The sequence below is a fragment of the Ranitomeya imitator genome, chromosome 8, assembly GCF_032444005.1.
Source record: "Ranitomeya imitator isolate aRanImi1 chromosome 8, aRanImi1.pri, whole genome shotgun sequence".
In the NCBI taxonomy this organism is placed as follows: Eukaryota; Metazoa; Chordata; class Amphibia; order Anura; family Dendrobatidae; genus Ranitomeya; species Ranitomeya imitator.
The window spans coordinates 145,287,003-145,296,777 of record NC_091289.1 but is presented as its reverse complement, the minus strand read 5'-3'; positions in this window follow the sequence as shown (position 1 = coordinate 145,296,777).

Sequence of the window (9,775 nt, the reverse complement as noted above, 5' to 3'; positions counted from 1 at the left end):
GGGTTGTGATTAGGGTTACGGCTACATTTGGGATAAGGGTTAGGGGTGTGTTGGAGTTAGAATTGAGGGGTTTCCACTGTTTAGGCACATCAGGGGGTCTCCAAACGCAACATGGCGCCACCATTGATTCCAGCCAATCTTGTATTCAAAAAGTCAAATGGTGCTCCCTCACTTCCGAGCCCCGACGTGTGCCCAAACAGTGGTTTACCCCCACATATGGGGTACCAGCATACTCAGGACAAACTGCGCAACAATTACTGGGGTCCAATTTCTCCTGTTACCCTTAAGAAAATAAAAAATTGCTTGCTAAAACATCATTTTTGAGGAAAGAAAAATGATTTTTTATTTTCACGACTCTGCGTTGTAAACGTCTGTGAAGCACTTGGGGGTTCAAAGTGCTCACCACATATCTAGATAAGTTCCTTGGGGGGTCTAGTTTCCAAAATGGGGTCACTTGTGGGGGGTTTCTACTGTTTAGGCACACCAGGGGCTCTGCAAATGCAACGTGACGTCGGCAGACCATTCCATCAAAGTCTGCATTTCAAAAGTCACTACTTCCCTTCTGAGCCCCGACGTGTGCCCAAACAGTGGTTTACCCCCACACATGGGGCATCAGCGTACTCAGGAGAAACTGGACAACAAATTTTGGGGTCCAATTTCTCCTGTAACCCTTGGGAAAATAAAAAATTCTGGGCTAAAAATTATTTTTGAGGAAAGAAAACGTATTTATTATTTTCACGGCTCTGCGTTATAAACTTCTGTGAAGCACTTGGGGGTTGAAAGTGCTCACCACATATGTAGATAATTTCATTTCGGGGTCTAGTTTCCGAAATGGGGTCACTTGTGGGGGGTTTCTACTATTTAGTCACATCAGGGGCTCTGCAAACGCAACGTGACGCCCGTAGAGCATTCCATCAAAGTCTGTATTTCAAAACGTCACTACTTCACTTCCGAGCGCCGGCAAGTACCCAAATAGTAGTTTACCCCCACATATGGGGTATCACCGTACTCAGGAGAAACTGGACAACAAATATTGGGGTCATATTTCTCCTGTAACCCTTGGGAAAATAAAAAATTCTGGGCTAAAAATTATTTTTGAGGAAAGAAAACGTATTTATTATTTTCACGGCTCTGCGTTATATACTTCTGTGAATCACTTGGGGGTTGAGAGTGCTCACCACATATGTAGATAATTTCATTTCGGGGTCTAGTTTCCGAAATGGGGTCACTTGTGGGGGGTTTCTACTGTTTAGCCACATCAGGGGCTCTGCAAACGCAACGTGACGCCCGCAGAGCATTCCATCAAAGTCTGCATTTCAAAACGTCACTACTTCACTTCCGAGCCCCAGCATGTGCCTAAACAGTGGTTTACCCCCACATATGGGGTATCAGCGTACTCAGGAGAAAATGGACAACAACTTTTGGGGTCAAATTTCTCCTGTTACCTTTGGGAAAATAAAAAATTGCGGGCTAAAAAATCATTTTTGAGAAAAGAAATTTTTTTTTTTATTTTCATGGCTCTGCGTTATAAACTTCTGTGAAGCACTTGAGGGTTCAAAGTGCTCACCACACATCTAGATTAGTTCCTTTGGGGGTCTAGTTTCCAAAATGGGGTCATTTGTGGGGGATCTCCAATGTTTAGGCACACAGGGGCTCTCCAAACGCGACATGGTGTCCGCTAATGATTGGAGCTAATTTTCCATTTAAAAAGCCAAATGGCGTGCCTTCCCTTCTGAGCCCTGCCGTGCGCCCAAACAGTGGTTTACCCCCACATATGGGGTATCTACGTACTCAGGACAAACTGGACAACAACATTTGTGGTCCAATTTCTCCTATTACCATTGGCAAAATAGGAAATTCCAGGCTAAAAAATCATTTTTGAGAAAAGAAAAATTATTTTTTATTTTCATGGCTCTGCATTATAAACTTCTGTGAAGCACCTGGGGGTTTAAAGTGCTCAGTATGCATCTAGATAAGTTCCTTGGGGGGTCTAGTTTCCAAAATGGGGTCACTTGTGGGGGAGCTCCAATGCATAGGCACACAGGGGCTCTCCAAACGCGACATGGTGTCCGCTAACAATTGGAGCTAATTTTCCATTCAAAAAGTCAAAAGGCGCGTCTTCCCTTCCGAGCCCTGCCGTGTGCCCAAACAGTGGTTTACCCCCACATATGAGGTATCAGCGTACTCGGGAGAAATTGCTCAACAAATTTTAGGATCCATTTTATCCTATTGCCCATGTGAAAATGAAAAAATTGAGGCGAAAATAAATTTTTTGTGAAAAAAAAGTACTTTTTCATTTTTACGGATCAATTTGTGAAGCACCTGAGGGTTTAAAGTGCTCACTAGGCATCTAGATAAGTTCCTTGGGGGGTCCAGTTTCCAAAATGGGGTCACTTGTGGAGGAGCTCCAATGTTTAGGCACACAGGGTCTCTCCAAACGCGACATGGTGTCCGCTAACGATGGAGATAATTTTTCATTCAAAAAGTCAAATGGCGCTCCTTCCCTTCCGAGCCTTACCATGTGCCCAAACAGTGGTTTACCCCCACATGTGAGGTATCGGTGTACTCAGGAGAAATTGCCCAACAAATTTTAGGATCCATTTTATCCTGTTGTCCATGTGAAAATGAAAAAATTGAGGCTAAAAAATTTTTTTGTGAAAAAAAAGTACTTTTTCATTTTTACGGATCAATTTGTGAAGCACCTGGGGGTTTAAAGGGCTCACTATGCATCTAGATAAGTTCCTTGGGGCGTCTAGTTTCCAAAATGGGGTCACTTGTGGGGGAGCTCCAATTTTTAGGCACACGGTGGCTCTCCAAACGTGACATGGTGTCCGCTAAAGAGTGCAGCCAATTTTTCATTCAAAAAGTCAAATGGCGCTCCTTCCCTTCCAAGCCCTGCCGTGCGCCCAAACAGTGGTTTACCCCCACATATGAGGTATCAGCGTACTCAGGACAAATTGGACAACAACTTTCGTTGTTCAGTTTCTCCTTTTACCATTGGGAAAATACAAAAATTGTTGCTGAAACATCATTTTTGTGACTAAAAAGTTAAATGTTCATTTTTTCCTTTTATGTTGCTTCTGCTGCTGTGAAGCACCTGAAGGGTTAATAAACTTCTTGAATGTGGTTTTGAGTACCTTGAGGGGTGCAGTTTATAGAATGGTGTCTCTTTTGGGTATTTTCAGCCATATAGACCTCTCAAACTGACTTCAAATGTGAGGTGGTCCCTAAAAAAAATGGTTTTGTAAATTTTGTTGTAAAAATGAGAAATCGCTGGTCAAATTTTAACCCTTATAACTTCCTAGCAAAAAAAAATTTTGTTTCCAAAATTGTGCTGATGTAAAGTAGACATGTGGGAAATGTTATTTATTAACTATTTTGTGTCACATAACTCTCTGGTTTAACAGAATAAAAATTAAAAATGTGAAAATTGCAAAATTTTCAAAATTTTCGCCAAATTTCCGTTTTTATCACAAATAAACACAGAATTTATTGACCTAAATTTACCACTATCATGAAGCCCAATATGTCACGAAAAAACAATCTCAGAACCGCTAGGATCCATTGAAGCGTTCCTGAGTTATTACCTCATAAAGGGACACTGGTCAGAATTTCAAAAAACGGCAAGGTCTTTAAGGTCAAAATAGGCTGGGTCATGAAGGGGTTAAAAAGAGAAAACAGTAGTTTGGCAATAAATGGCTTCACCCAACCACTAACCGTGAGTGGAGAAAAAGTTTTGGTGTTATCATCCATATTCTCTGAAAAAATGCCAAGAAAGCAAAAATTCTGGCGGTGTATGTAAACTTTTCAGCATAACTGTATCTCGAGGATTGTGCCTCACCTTGTGCAGCCAGGGTGCACTGTTGTTCCAGAAACGTGTCAGGTTGTTGTTATTGTTTAATTTTTAATCATGTCCAAATCATTTTTTTACATTTTAACTGGTCGGTGTGCCAGAAACACATGCTATCCTTTTCCTACATTTGCTGAATGCACCAGCAAGATCAGCACCCACCAGACACATGCTAGCAAACTTGCTTGGATTCAAGCTGGATACTAGTCATGTGGAGACTCCCTGTCCCTTTTCCCGAACTCGCAGGGTATATTCATTTGTGATTTGTCTATGGTCTCACCATAAGGCCGCCATTTTTCCCACTGTCAACAATGCAACAAAATCATGAATATTTAGCCAAGGGGCCACCGATAGGGAGTCACACCTTCTGTTCAAGAGTAAGAAAATGATCATGGAGCATATAATACCAAGTTGTAAAAAAAATTCTGAATCTATATTCTATCTATACATAACTTTGAATTCCAAAATTCATATTACATGTTCATCACCCTGAACTTTATCAAATTAATGAGATTTCCTAACGCAGCGAAAACATATTTAAAATCAATCATTCTAGATTTGGTACCAAGTACTCAAACACACAAGTTTATGGCTCATTCCAGGGATTCTTCATATTTTCTACCTTCTGATTGGCTTCAAACTAAATGGAGAAATTCCAAAATGCTAACATTAGAAATCTATACGGGAAATGCTCACATCTCCATGCGCTCTGGTCTATAATATAAGCAGGCAAGGCAGAAAAGTGTCAAGTTACAACATAGCACTCAATAAACCAGTCCTGACTTTGACTATTTAGTTTGTTTTATTATGTAGGAGCAGTTTTATATATTTTAGAATTGCATAAAAACTCTGATTGAGCAGTAGTATGAGTTGATCAGACTCACATGCCACTATTGGGTATGAACCTCATTAGCATATGTGCTGGCAATGGCCAAAAGTGCGGTGTACACCATCTTTCATCTTCAGATGTTCTTTCTCAAATGTATCTCTTATAAAGAATGAAATATTCTTGATTTTAAAAAAAGCTCTGACACATTTAGTTTTTGTGCAGATCTATGAAGACAGATAGAAGGGTATCTATGGGGTCTGGGAGAGCATGTGCCAGAAGGGATGCCAACAAAGCGCTCAGCTTTGGTTGAGTTGGATGGGCTCCGGGTGGAATTGAATCTTTTAAAACGGGACGGGAAGAGGGGACGGGAAGAAAAACATTAGACTCGAACAAAGAAGACCCAGGAAATCATACTCAGATGGGAGGTAAGAACATTTCTAAAACAATCCACAGCGAGGAGATTGGAACAAAACAAAATCCTCTAAACTGCATGCTCGCAAACGCCAGAAGCCTGACAAACAAGATGGAAGAACTAGAAGCAGAAATATCTACAGGTAACTTTGACATAGTGGGAATAACCGAGACATGGTTAGATGAAAGCTATGACTGGGCAGTTAACTTACAGGGTTACAGTCTGTTTAGAAAGGATCGTAAAAATCGGAGAGGAGGAGGGGTTTGTCTCTATGTAAAGTCTTGTCTAAAGTCCACTTTAAGGGAGGATATTAGCGAAGAAAATGAGGATGTCGAGTCCATATGGGTCGAAATTCATGGAGGGAAAAATGGTAACAAAATTCTCATTGGGGTCTGTTACAAACCTCCAAATATAACAGAAACCATGGAAAGTCTACTTCTAAAGCAGATAGATGAAGCTGCATCCCATAATGAGGTCCTGGTTATGGGGGACTTTAACTACCCGGATATTAACTGGGAAACAGAAACCTGTGAAACCCATAAAGGCAACAGGTTTCTGCTAATAACCAAGAAAAATTATCTTTCACAATTGGTGCAGAATCCAACCAGAGGAGCAGCACTTTTAGACCTAATACTATCTAATAGACCTGACAGAATAACAAATCTGCAGGTGGTTGGGCATCTAGGAAATAGCGACCACAATATTGTACAGTTTCACCTGTCTTTCACTAGGGGGACTTGTCAGGGAGTCACAAAAACACTGAACTTTAGGAAGGCAAAGTTTGACCAGCTTAGAGATGCCCTTAATCTGGTAGACTGGGACAATATCCTCAGAAATAAGAATACAGATAATAAATGGGAAATGTTTAAGAACATCCTAAATAGGCAGTGTAAGCGATTTATACCTTGTGGGAATAAAAGGACTAGAAATAGGAAAAACCCAATGTGGCTAAACAAAGAAGTAAGACAGGCAATTAACAGTAAAAAGAAAGCATTTGCACTACTAAAGCAGGATGGCACCATTGAAGCTCTAAAAAACTATAGGGAGAAAAATACTTTATCTAAAAAACTAATTAAAGCTGCCAAAAAGGAAACAGAGAAGCACATTGCTAAGGAGAGTAAAACTAATCCCAAACTGTTCTTCAACTATATCAATAGTAAAAAAATAAAAACTGAAAATGTAGGCCCCTTAAAAAATAGTGAGGAAAGAATGGTTGTAGATGACGAGGAAAAAGCTAACATATTAAACACCTTCTTCTCCACGGTATTCATGGTGGAAAATGAAATGCTAGGTGAAATCCCAAGAAACAATGAAAACCCTATATTAAGGGTCACCAATCTAACCCAAGAAGAGGTGCGAAACCGGCTAAATAAGATTAAAATAGATAAATCTCCGGGTCCGGATGGCATACATCCACGAGTACTAAGAGAACTAAGTAATGTAATAGATAAACCATTATTTCTTATTTTTAGGGACTCTATAGCGACAGGGTCTGTTCCGCAGGACTGGCGCATAGCAAATGTGGTGCCAATATTCAAAAAGGGCTCTAAAAGTGAACCTGGAAATTATAGGCCAGTAAGTCTAACCTCTATTGTTGGTAAAATATTTGAAGGGTTTCTGAGGGATGTTATTCTGGATTATCTCAATGGGAATAACTGTTTAACTCCATATCAGCATGGGTTTATGAGAAATCGCTCCTGTCAAACCAATCTAATCAGTTTTTATGAAGAGGTAAGCTATAGGCTGGACCACGGTGAGTCATTGGACGTGGTATATCTCGATTTTTCCAAAGCGTTTGATACCGTGCCGCACAAGAGGTTGGTACACAAAATGAGAATGCTTGGTCTGGGGGAAAATGTGTGTAAATGGGTTAGTAACTGGCTTAGTGATAGAAAGCAGAGGGTGGTTATAAATGGTATAGTCTCTAACTGGGTCGCTGTGACCAGTGGGGTACCGCAGGGGTCGGTATTGGGACTTGTTCTCTTCAACATATTCATTAATGATCTGGTAGAAGGATTACACAGTAAAATATCGATATTTGCAGATGATACAAAACTATGTAAAGCAGTTAATACAAGAGAAGATAGTATTCTGCTACAGATGGATCTGGATAAGTTGGAAACTTGGGCTGAAAGGTGGCAGATGAGGTTTAACAATGATAAATGTAAGGTTATACACAATGGAAGAAGGAATCAATATCACCATTACACACTGAATGGGAAACCACTGGGTAAATCTGACAGGGAGAAGGACTTGGGGATCCTAGTTAATGATAAACTTACCTGGAGCAGCCAGTGCCAGGCAGCAGCTGCCAAGGCAAACAGGATCATGGGGTGCATTAAAAGAGGTCTGGATACATATGATGAGAGCATTATACTGCCTCTGTACAAATCCCTAGTTAGACCGCACATGGAGTACTGTGTCCAGTTTTGGGCACCGGTGCTCAGGAAGGATATAATGGAACTAGAGAGAGTACAAAGGAGGGCAACAAAATTAATAAAGGGGATGGGAGAACTACAATACCCAGATAGATTAGCAAAATTAGGATTATTTAGTCTAGAAAAAAGACGACTGAGGGGCGATCTAATAACCATGTATAAGTATATAAGGGGACAATACAAATATCTCTCTGAGGATCTGTTTATACCAAGGAAGGTGACGGGCACAAGGGGGCATTCTTTGCGTCTGGAGGAGAGAAGGTTTTTCCACCAACATAGAAGAGGATTCTTTACTGTTAGGGCAGTGAGAATCTGGAATTGCTTGCCTGAGGAGGTGGTGATGGCGAACTCAGTCGAGGGGTTCAAGAGAGGCCTGGATGTCTTCCTGGAGCAGAACAATATTGTATCATACAATTATTAGGTTCTGTAGAAGGACGTAGATCTGGGGATTTATTATGATGGAATATAGGCTGAACTGGATGGACAAATGTCTTTTTTCGGCCTTACTAACTATGTTATGTTACTATGTTATGTTACTATGTTAAAACATGTGCTCCATAGTTACAATTTACAAACAGACCTGTTGTATTCTTAGAGTAGGACCACACAGATTGGATTTTTTGCACTGCAAATTAACAGCAGATTTTGCCCCCAATCTTTTGCTGCGCAGAAGTTACACTAGCATTAGACAATACATTTTTTTATTGATTGCACCCTTGCTATATAGAAAAGGGATGAAATTGACTGTGAAAAATCAGCAACAGAATTTAACATTGTAATATTTACTCTGCAGGTCATTTTCCAAGCAAACACATTCTGCAAAAATGGGATCTAATCTTATAGACTTATAGCAAGGATAGGTCATCACTATGATAGTGCTGAAAAGTCCCTTTAAAGTCAGTTATAATTTACCAAGGAAATTAAATGACGTCTATTGTTTTCTTCATTTCCTAATAAAGCACATAAATATAATGAAAGTGGAACTCCAAATATAAATCCTTTGTCCATAATCTTCACTCATCATGTTCTGCTCATTATATGCTATAATTATTCAGTATTATATTTATTTGCACCTATTTTCGGAGATTACGAATATAAAATAAAATATATTTTCCTATGCTGTATCAACATGAACAACTTAAAGGAGTTATCTGGAACTATTTTATTATTTTACTATTAACAGAGAACTAATAGGCAGGTAGTTGCTAACTACTAGTGATGAGCGAGTATGCTCGTTGCTCGGGTTTCTCCGAGCATGCTCGGGTGTTCTCTGAGTGTTTCATCGTGCTCGGAGATTTAGTTTATGTTGACGTAGCTGCATGATTTGCGGCTGCTAGACAGCTTGAATACATGTGGGGGTTGCTGAACAAACAGGCAATCCCCACATGTATTCAGGCTGTATAGAAGCTGCAAATCATGCAGCTACGTCGACATAAACTAAATCTCCAAGCACGCCGAAACACATAGAGAACACCTGAGCAATCTCATAGAAACCCGAGTAATGAGCATACTTGCTCATCACTACTAACTACATGCCCGTTCTGCCCATTGTCAATCTCTTCCAGCACAGACTACTCCTGCCGGCGACTCTGCGGCTTCAGCTGACATCACATCAACAGAGCAGCTACTTCTTTCCACTCTGATCTGTTGAGTGTCACTGCTGACGTCTTGCTGATTGACAACCGGCTCCTTGCTGCCATTTTGTGGGGAACCAGCTCTCAATCAGCATGACATCAGCAGTCATGTCTTACCAGTTTAGCAGCCCAGAGGAGGAAGAGCCGCTCTGTTGACGGTAAGCAGTACAATCAGCAGTAAGAACGGTCAGTGATCGCCTTGAGATGGCTCCGGGTAGAACAGGCAGGTAGTTGGTAACTTAACCTGCCTATTCCTTCTTAAGCCTACAGTTAAAAAAAAATCCAATAACTCCTTTAATAAGGTTCCAAGTACACTAGTGAATTTTGTTGCAAAAAAAAGCCCCCACACTAGCCAGCATACCTTTTCCAACTCTCTTTATATAAAATACAGCAGCCAAAAATTGGATTTTACAAATGTGTCCATCTAACATTCAATTGTTGTTAATATGTTGAAAAAACCCTCATCCCAAATAATATTTGTAGTTTTATTAATTGAGATAGAGTGCATGCAGTCTATTGGATTGTATGTACTAGCTGTAATATCCTGCATGTAGTTTGCACCACAGGAGCCCTTAAAATATGTATCAGGAGACATGTCTCAGATGCTATTAA